Here is a 9338-nt window from a genome sequence, read left to right as displayed (position 1 = left end):
ACTACTTAATTTACTGCAATAATCTCTCAAAAGGCGCAAAAAAAAAACAACAAAAAGTAAAAATAATCGGAAAGTATAGGTACAAGCAATGTTCAAACACACTAACTTCACCGTATAATGGAGATGTTACAAAATATTACGCTTTCATTTGTGTGAAATAATGATAAAAATACGTTTTTTATATAAGTATTTTATTAACAATACAACAATAACTATATACACTGCTAAACTTGTAGGTAACTATTAGTAGTAAGACCAATATCAGAAATTACCTATGCTAGGGTAATGTGAGAGTTTCTGTTAGGTTTAAAGAATCTTTATTCTCAACTAGCTTCTGCCCGCGACTTCGTACGCGGATCCTGTCCCTTATGCCAGCGACTACGGGGTCAGCAAAATCAAAGATCTGAATAGTCTGATATTGAATTTTAAGGGCCCGTTGACTTGAAAACAACGGAATACGCATAACCATTAGAAACGTTCCATATATTTAATTTTTGTACTTACTTTAACGGCAAAAGCACAGCAGACTAAACAAAACGCTGAGAACTGAACCGCAATAGACGTGACCATAGGGATAAAAGTAGTGATTCTAATTAGTCCGCGTAAAAAAACATTAAATAGATGACAAAGTCGTGGTGGTTTAGTGGGTAAAGAACCAATCTCTCAAGTATGAGCGTGCGTCTTTGATTCCAGGTCTGCCAAGTGTCTGCCAATGCAACTTTTCTAAGTTCGTATGTACTTTCTACGTATATTTTGGATGCCAATGACCGTTATTTGGAGGGGATGTTAAACTGTAGGTTCCGACTGTCATTGAACATTCTTGGCAGTCGTTATGGGTAGTTAGAAGCCAGTAAGTCTTACCAAGGGGTGTTGGGTTGAGCGGGTAACCGGTTTGTGGAGGTCAGATAGGCAGTCGCTCCTTGTAAACACTGGTACTCAGTTGCATCGTGACTGGAAGTCGACCCTAACATAATTGGGACAAAGGCTCTTGAGATAATAACGACAATAATAATGAGATATAGGCACCGCAGGACATCTGAGGCTGATGACGGGGAGTAGCGACCCCGCGGGGCTATATATACTGAGTTCTCCAGGGAGAGTATACTGTCCCTCATCTCCGGCCGGTCGGAGTGAACTATGACGGGGGTAGGTCTCACGCCTCTGGCTTGGCTTGGCCGTCCAGAGTGGAGTCGCTAGAGCAGGATTAGTAGCCCTGCTCGGAGGGTAGGTGCCTCATGGTAAGCACAGGGAGCGCGTAATCTGCGTTTAAAGTCCGCCGAGGTATCCTCACTCTTCAGCCGCTCATGTCCCTGTTGCCCTCTTGTTGCTATTCAGTGACTGGTTCCCGGGGGCCCAGTAAGTGAGGTGGCGAGTCTCCACCTGCCATTTTTACATGTACCTAATACATTGTCATCCACTAATATCCCATCACAATAGCCCAAGTAGTTTTCCTCCATAGTTAGCAATAGTTTAGCACAGAACCGGGGATTGTCTTTTTTTTTAACGACGTCCACCGGGGATTGTCCTTGGGTTCATTTTTAGAGTGTTTAAAGGGATAATCGTCGGTTTTGTCATTTGTGTCACCATTTCATTAAAGTTGTCTCAAAAGGGCTTCAGCGTGTTGGCTTCGGCCCCACGTTTGCCTCCCAAAAATTCGGAACTCTGTAGTCCCGAGGTCTGGAAGAGACATACAAAATAATAATGAGATATAATAATGTTGTTGTATCTTCGTTATTATTTGTTTGTGAGAGAGAGAAAAAAAATACGTGTCCATTATTTTAGGGTTATCTTAAAGACGGACTAATTACTTTTTTTGATTCACCATACCTATTTCATAACATTAATTTCTATACATTTCAAGTGTAGTATTGCTCTTGAAGTTCCACATCAGGTGTTCCAGATCTTCGATGTTTATATGTACGTCAATAGAGAGTGCTTATCAAATTGAACCACTTTTGCTAAAACGTCATATCTTCATATGCTATAGTCTAGCTGGGCTCCTGGAGTTCCACATCAGGTGTTTTAGAGAGTGCTTATCAGATTGAACAACTTTTGCTAAAACGTCATACCTCTATATGCTATAGTCTAGCTGGGCCCCTGGAGTTCCACATCAGGTGTTTTAGATCTTCAATTTATATAAGTCAATAGAAAGTGCTTATCAAATTGAACAACTTTTGCGTAAACGTCATACCTGTATATGGTACAGAGAAGCTGGGCTCTTGGGGTTCCACATCAGGTGTTCCAAATCTTAAAATTTATTATCTCAATTGAAAATGCTCATCACATGAAACAATTTTTGCCATGGCACCATTTTTGTATCTCTTATAGTTTTGTTGGTCTGTTGGTGTTCTGCATCAGATCTTCAAGTTTCGAAGATAAATTATAGCCTATATGTTGACCAGGCTTAATACTGATACAACAAAGAAAAAATCATTGAAATCCGTTCAGTGGTTCAGAAGATTAGCGTGTACAAACAAACAGACATACAGACATACAGACAGATTTTTTTTTTGGATTTGTGCTCCATTACTGTTTCTAAACCCCACCCAATTATTATTTTTTTAATATATTCAATGTACAGACACAGTTTTTTTATAGATTTATTATATGTATAGACTAGCTTTTGCCCGCGGCTTCGCTCCCGTCAACTGACTTGTGGCGGACTAAAACCTGTATAGTCGGAACTTTTTGTGTGTGTGTTTTGTTTTATATTTTATTAATTTTTCTCCTTCAAAATGGTCTGACAGATTACAATACTTTTACAATCTTGATGAAGCATTTTTATTAAACACAGTCCTATTCAGGCCTGCGTAGTATGCTTATGAGCATCTCGCTTAGATGCTACATTGGTGACCCCGACGTGATCTATTCAAACAGCGGTGAGCGATTTTACATTTAAAAAAATGTCTGATCCAGAAAAAGTTCCGACTATGCAGGTTTTAGTCCGCCACAGACTTCTCTACTTTACCCTATTTTTTTTTCATAAGAACCTTTTCCTGACAATAACAAACACAACAAAAAAAGAATTAGCCAAATTGGTCCAGGCGTTGTTGAGTTATGCGCTTACCAACACATTCTGCGATTCATTTTTATATATATAATAGATAATAACATACATGTCACTTACTTGAGAACATAACAACAGGTAGGTAAGGTTAGGTTCGACAACATCTTCCGGTGGCTGACGCCCAAGCTGATGGGCGCTGCGGGCGCGCTATCATCGTTGCTTCCCAACTTGGGGGGACCGAGCGCCACCTGTAGGCGGTTGTACGTGGGAATCGTGCGGTCCATGGCCCTATATGGGGCCCCCGTGTGGGCGATGGACATGACGGCCGGCACGCTCGCCATCCTGCGCAAACCGCAGAAGGCGATGGCCGTCAGAGTCATCCGAGGGTACCGCACGATTTCCTACGAGGCGGCTTGTGTCCTGGCCGGATCCCCGCCCTGGGACCTAGAGGCGAAAGTACTCGCGTCATTATACCGATGGCGCGAGGAAGAGCGGGTACGGGGCTCGATGCCGGTGCAGCGGGAGATCGAGCTGCGCCGAGAGGAGCTCCGTCAAGTCCTAGTGGCGGAATGGCGGCAAAGGCTGATGCGCCCTACCGCCGGCCTTGCTACCGTCGAGGCGATCCGGCCAGTACTCGACGACTGGCTCGGGAGAGGGCACGGCTCCCTGTCATTCAGGGTGACGCAGGTACTGTCGGGGCATGGGTGCTTCGGCAAGTTTCTGTGTCGCTTAGACAGGGAGCCGGACGCTCGGTGTCACCACTGCGTCCATTGCGGGGAGGACACGGCGCAACACACGCTCGCTGAGTGTGTAGCTTGGGAGGAGCAGCGCCGTGTCCTCACAAACGAAATCGGAGACGATCTGTCGCTGCCGGCTGTGGTGCGGAGGATGGTCGGCAGTGCAGAGTCGTGGGACGCGGTGGTTTCCTTTTGCGAGGACGTGATGTCGCAGAAGGAATTTGCGGAACGGGAGAGGGAGATTTTGACTCCCTTCCCCGGTCGCAGAAGGCGCACCGGGCGCAGGAGAAGGGCGGACAACGCCCTCTTCCGCCCCCCATGAATGGGTTCAAGGGCGAGGGACTTGGGGAAGTTCCCGCCCCTACTCAGTGGACCCGAAGCGGTGGCACGCCCGTGCAAGAGACGAGGCCCGTGCGAGGGCCAGCACTAGTGTGGGGCTGCGGAAGAATCTGGATTCCCGCGGCCCCGCGCACACGTGCAAGGAGGACACAAGGGGGTTTTAGCCGGTAGGAGTCCGGCATACCCCTCCGCCTTTCCCCAGGCGGAGGAAGTCCATGAGGATTTCCCCCTCCCAAAAAAAAAAAAAGGTTCGACAACATCTGGACAAAACACGACAATAATCAAGTCCCATTCAACACATTCATTTTTCGGGTATTTGATTTAGATTTAGTAAATATTTGTAAAGTTGAGTTTTGAATGCGTTGAATGAGTGCAGGTTTCTTATGCGTGAAGATATTTTATTGTAAAGCTGTGCTCCTTCAAATGTGAGCATTTTTTTGCCATAATTTGTTCTTATTTTTGGTAAAACTAATAGACTTGCTCGCCGGGAGTTACATAATTAAACTGAGGATGTTACAAAACTTAGACCATCTTTTGGCAAATGCACTATTCAGATTCCACTCTACTCTAAATACGATCTCCTACTATTTCTACAACTCGCTGCGTGGTCTGGGCGGGGGTTTCGGCGGCGGCACCGCGTCCCGGTAGTATCTCTGGTAGATGTCATCCCAGAAGCGCGTGCGCTCCGCCAGCAGCGCGCCGCGCAGCTCCAGCCGCTCGCCCAGCGACATGTGCGGCGCCCGGTCCGCGCCCGCCGCCGGCCACGCCGGCAGCACAGAGCCCGAGGGGACCGGGGTACTGAAAGAAGAAAGAAAATCAATGTTATTTGTAGATAGAACAGAAGCTTCGCAGTGCTCTCATTATTAAGGATACGCATCCAATAAGACCAGTATAATCACAATAAAACTAGCAGATTCAGTGTGAATATTATGCTAATTTAAATGAAAGAAATCGAAAAAAAATTGTTTTGTAAAAATATAAAAAGTAATTGCATTTATTGACTATCTGATCTACACACGCCCATTGCATACACGGCTCTTGCATTTAATCATGTTTGAATTGAGTATTTGGACAAGGATTGCATAAAGATACAGCATAAAGTAGACAAAATTTTACACTATGGTCACGACATGCGCATAATACCAATGTAAAATTTGTATGAATGTAGGTACATACCCAGTTTTAACGAAATTGTGCCAAACACGAACAATTTTTTTCATATTCTTAAGCGCTGGTAACGTGACAGACTCATCCAAGTGCGTTAGATTTGCCATGTCATAGACAGCCATTGATTGAGCACAGTGGGGGGCTCCTCTTACATTGGTGTGAGGTACAAAAGGAGAATCTTCGTCCACAAAGGAATATTCGTACAAATATATTTGATTGTTACCAGCCTCCGCGTGCAGCTTTACAGCCCTAAGCATGGAATAAGCAAATAGGACATCCGAAAAGTAATCAATGTATTTCAAAATATTGTCATTGCCTACTGGCTTATCGCCAAAGTAAAACTTCTTAATCTTCTTTCCCACTTCTTCTCTCTCTTCTTCAGAATCAAATTTCAAGTCGGCTGGCAGGAAATCAGAAAACTTTTCGTTCATTTTGTGCTTCCAAAGTTCAAAGAAGTCAACACGTAACAATCCTTCCATATCTGCGAATCCATACAACACAGACAATTTTCTATAGTTGCCACTCTTGAATATAGTTAGAGGAGTTTCTGTCAGAAATGCTCCGTCTCCTGTATCGCGTTCCACACATGGCCCAAATACGAATGTAGAATCAGTTCTGTCGAAAAAAGTCTCCGCCGTCAACAGTTCCATTGGAGCAGTCTTGTAAAACTTTTCTAATGCATAAATATCATCTCCGTTAGTGAAGTTCAATTTGATTGCATGTTATTTAGCATTTTCTACAGGATCTCGCTGAATAGTAAATGCGGCAAGGTTTCCATCACTTTCGGGTATAACTCGGTGAAATAACCCTTCGGCTGATTTTGAGAGCATTAACAGATCTACTGAAGCAGACCCAGCACTGCTACCTACAATAGTAACGTCATCAGGGTTACCGCCGAAGCTGGCGATGTTCTTCTGCACCCAGCGCAGCAGCGCCACCTGGTCCTTCATGCCAGCATTGCCTGGCGCGTCCTCAGTGCCGAGACATAGGAACCCGTGAATGCCGAGTCGATAGTTAAAAGAGACTAAGATGAAATCGTTTGCCTTCATGAACTGTGTCGATTTTAAAAGCTCACCATAGCCTCCTATAAAAGCACCGCCATGGAAATAAACTACCACCGAAAGGTTCTTTTCTTTTGTGTTAGGCACAAATACGTTAGCAATGAGACAATTTTCTTTGGCTACTAAATGTTCGCCTAAGAGCTCGCTTTGAAACATTGCCTGTGGACATATAACATGCTCGTCGACGTCAAAGGGCTCCAACCATACTGGTGGAGGAAGTGGTGCCTGAAACAAAAGTTGACTTGTTGAAGAAGGTGAATATAACTTAAGTTTACTAAATTTAATTATAAGCGCATTCTTAAAACTCCAAAGTTACACCTTATTCCTTTCCATTATATCCCTTTATATGTATTGGACGTGCACTTATCTATCGGAAAGTGTTTAAAAAATACGGTTGAATATAAGTATGAGGTATAGCAAAGTAAGTAGGTATCTCAAAGTTGATTGTAAGTTCCATAAAAAAAATCATTAACGATTACAAAGAGATACGAAATGCATTCTTCTATACAAAGACGAGTCAAAATAATCAAATGAAGTGTAATAAATCTTCTTTTTATCAAAAATTGATAAAGCAAAATGATAATATGAAAATCAATATGACATTTATAAAATCAAGGATATAGAAAGAAGTACTAGATTAATGATAAATGATAAAAATAGACTTTTGGAAGTCTAAGCATGACTTAACATAGAGATATGATATTTTTGCATACAGTAATCGTTTATACCTAATTATTATTTTCGTCGTGATGAAGTCATAGTGGCCCAGTGGGAATAATGCCAACCTCTTCCACCTTATTTTAAAGCGTGGTTTTTCAAAGCACCTGCTTTTGTACCACGTTTAAACCAACGTCCCGAACAAAGTTAGTGGACTAAACCTATTACTAAAGGGGACTTCTTAATACCACGTTTTATAATAATGCGGCTTAAGTTTGAATGTGGGTTCAATTCAAATCCAGGTCAGGCAAGTAACGTGGCACGCCACCACAGTGAAGGACATGCCACTATAGTGGCGGTAAGTCCCCTCTTTGGAGAGTGGCTCGGGAGGAGTCAGGGCGCCCTCACCTACTGCATGACGATGGTCCTCACCGGACACGGTAGTTTCGGGAGGTACCTGCATCGAATCGTTCGTGAGGAGGCGCCCGGGTGTCACCACGGTTCGGACAGCCCTGAAGACACAGTGGACACACTTTCCAGGTGTGCCCTGCGTGGGAATGGCAACGCCGTGTCCTAGTCAAGGCAATAGGCAGCCGTGACCTCTCACGTCCGACCCTGATTCAAGCCATGGTCCGGAGGCGAGAGGGAATGGGATGCCGTCGCCTCCTTCCATGCTCGAGAAGGAGACGGCGGGGGCGGAACGACTAAGAGTTCGCACCGCTCATCCCCACTGGACCAGGTAGGCACCACGGGCGCCAGGTGTCGCGAGATGACTCCCGGCTACCGTAGTGTGGTGGGCGGTGAGGTCGGGTATCTCATCGTCCCTCCGTCTGTATAGACAACAGACCCTTACCTACCGGCAGCGCACGTTTTAAAACATCTTTCGTAGGACTATTTTATTAAATTATTATTTTGTTTGGTGGGGTATACCTCACAGGTGGTCCCATAATCATCAGGTCAGGATCTGATGATGGAAACCCTGAGAAATCCAGGGCAACTTTTGAAAGTTGTAGGCATGCGCAGGATAAAAACTTGACTATAAGGTGTATGTCTTATAACAATATGCAACAGTGAAGGTTTGGAGCTGACCTGACGATGGATACGAAAGAAGGTCGAGGGAACTCGACAATACAAATAATATAAGCCCAAACACGAGGTAGTTTGCATATTCAGTTGTCGTGTTCCATTGACCTTCTTACGTCTCCATCATCAGGTCAGCTCCAAACCTTCACTGTGAGCAGCAGTGAACAGCGCCTGAACAATTTTAAAGCATTTTTTTCCGTATGAAGGTTTAAAAAAAGTAAATTAGAGAGTGTGCCTTATTTTTTTTAACATTTTTATCTTTTTTTTTTAGATACGTCGCAGTGTTATAGAATGGGGCAATATTGTATGGATTATAATCCGTCTTCTTTCAAAGAAATGTATTCAATTATATATCATAATGGTTATGAGGTAAGTAAAAACATGCCAAGTTAGGCAGAATATAGCCATAACTTTCAACCATTGCAAAAACTGGTACCACCTATGTTCCAAGCAAATAAATGTTTCTCCATCTATCTTACTTACTCGTAATATATTGGACAATGACTGTGTTTCGGAGGGAACGTTAAACTGTAGGTCCCGGCTGTCATTGAATATCTTTGACAGCCGTTACGGGAAGTGAGTAAGTCTGACAACTAGTCTTACCTAAGGGTATTGGGTTGATCGGGTAACTGGGTTGGGTAGGTCAGATAGAAGGATGCTCCATTTTCCTCAAAACTAACAGCGTGCATTATTTATTTTCGTAAAAGATTTAATTTATCCAGTTTGTAAATACCTTGAACTTATCCTGGCCCGTGGGCGCGGTGGCGTAGGGTATGTTGTAGAAGGTGTATATATCTTCAGTGGGGTGCTTGCGCCCGCGCACCGGCCCTTGCGCAGTTCTCACCTCGCGCCACTCGTCGTCAGCCAGCACGGCCGCGCACATGAACACCACGCACGTCCACCACTTCATCGCTACAGTTGCGAAATAACTGACGGATATGCGCGAATCGAGCTTTATTTAGCTGAAATTTTACTATGATAGGTGGTTTTTATTGTCTGATAAGATTGTTAGGTAGGTTAGTAGGTATAGAAAACAGTAATATGACGAAGCACAAATCTCGAAGGCAATCGTAATTGTATTGAGTAGGTGATTACATGAAATGAAAATATTAGGTAATAAAAACTATATGTATCTTCCTTGGATTAAGTTCGAGATGACAGCCCTGACTGTGAACTACACTGAACTCGTTGTTAGTTGATCCCTTTGGACCGGTGTAGCTTAAGCAGCGTGACTACTATTCTCTATTGTAGAGAATAACATTGTATGTGAATCTAACTATATAGTTT

The 9338-nt window shown here is 43.7% G+C and overlaps 1 pseudogene; it reads right to left on the bottom strand.

The window, feature by feature from the left end:
* Positions 1-4332: 4332 nt before the first annotated feature.
* On the bottom strand, positions 4333-9133 carry LOC124642876 (annotated as a pseudogene).
* Positions 9134-9338: the final 205 nt, after the last annotated feature.

This window comes from Helicoverpa zea, chromosome 2 (genome assembly GCF_022581195.2).
Source record: "Helicoverpa zea isolate HzStark_Cry1AcR chromosome 2, ilHelZeax1.1, whole genome shotgun sequence".
Taxonomy (NCBI): Eukaryota; Metazoa; Arthropoda; class Insecta; order Lepidoptera; family Noctuidae; genus Helicoverpa; species Helicoverpa zea.
The sequence above is the reverse complement of the archived record's forward strand: the minus strand, read 5'-3'. Positions and strand labels throughout refer to the sequence as shown.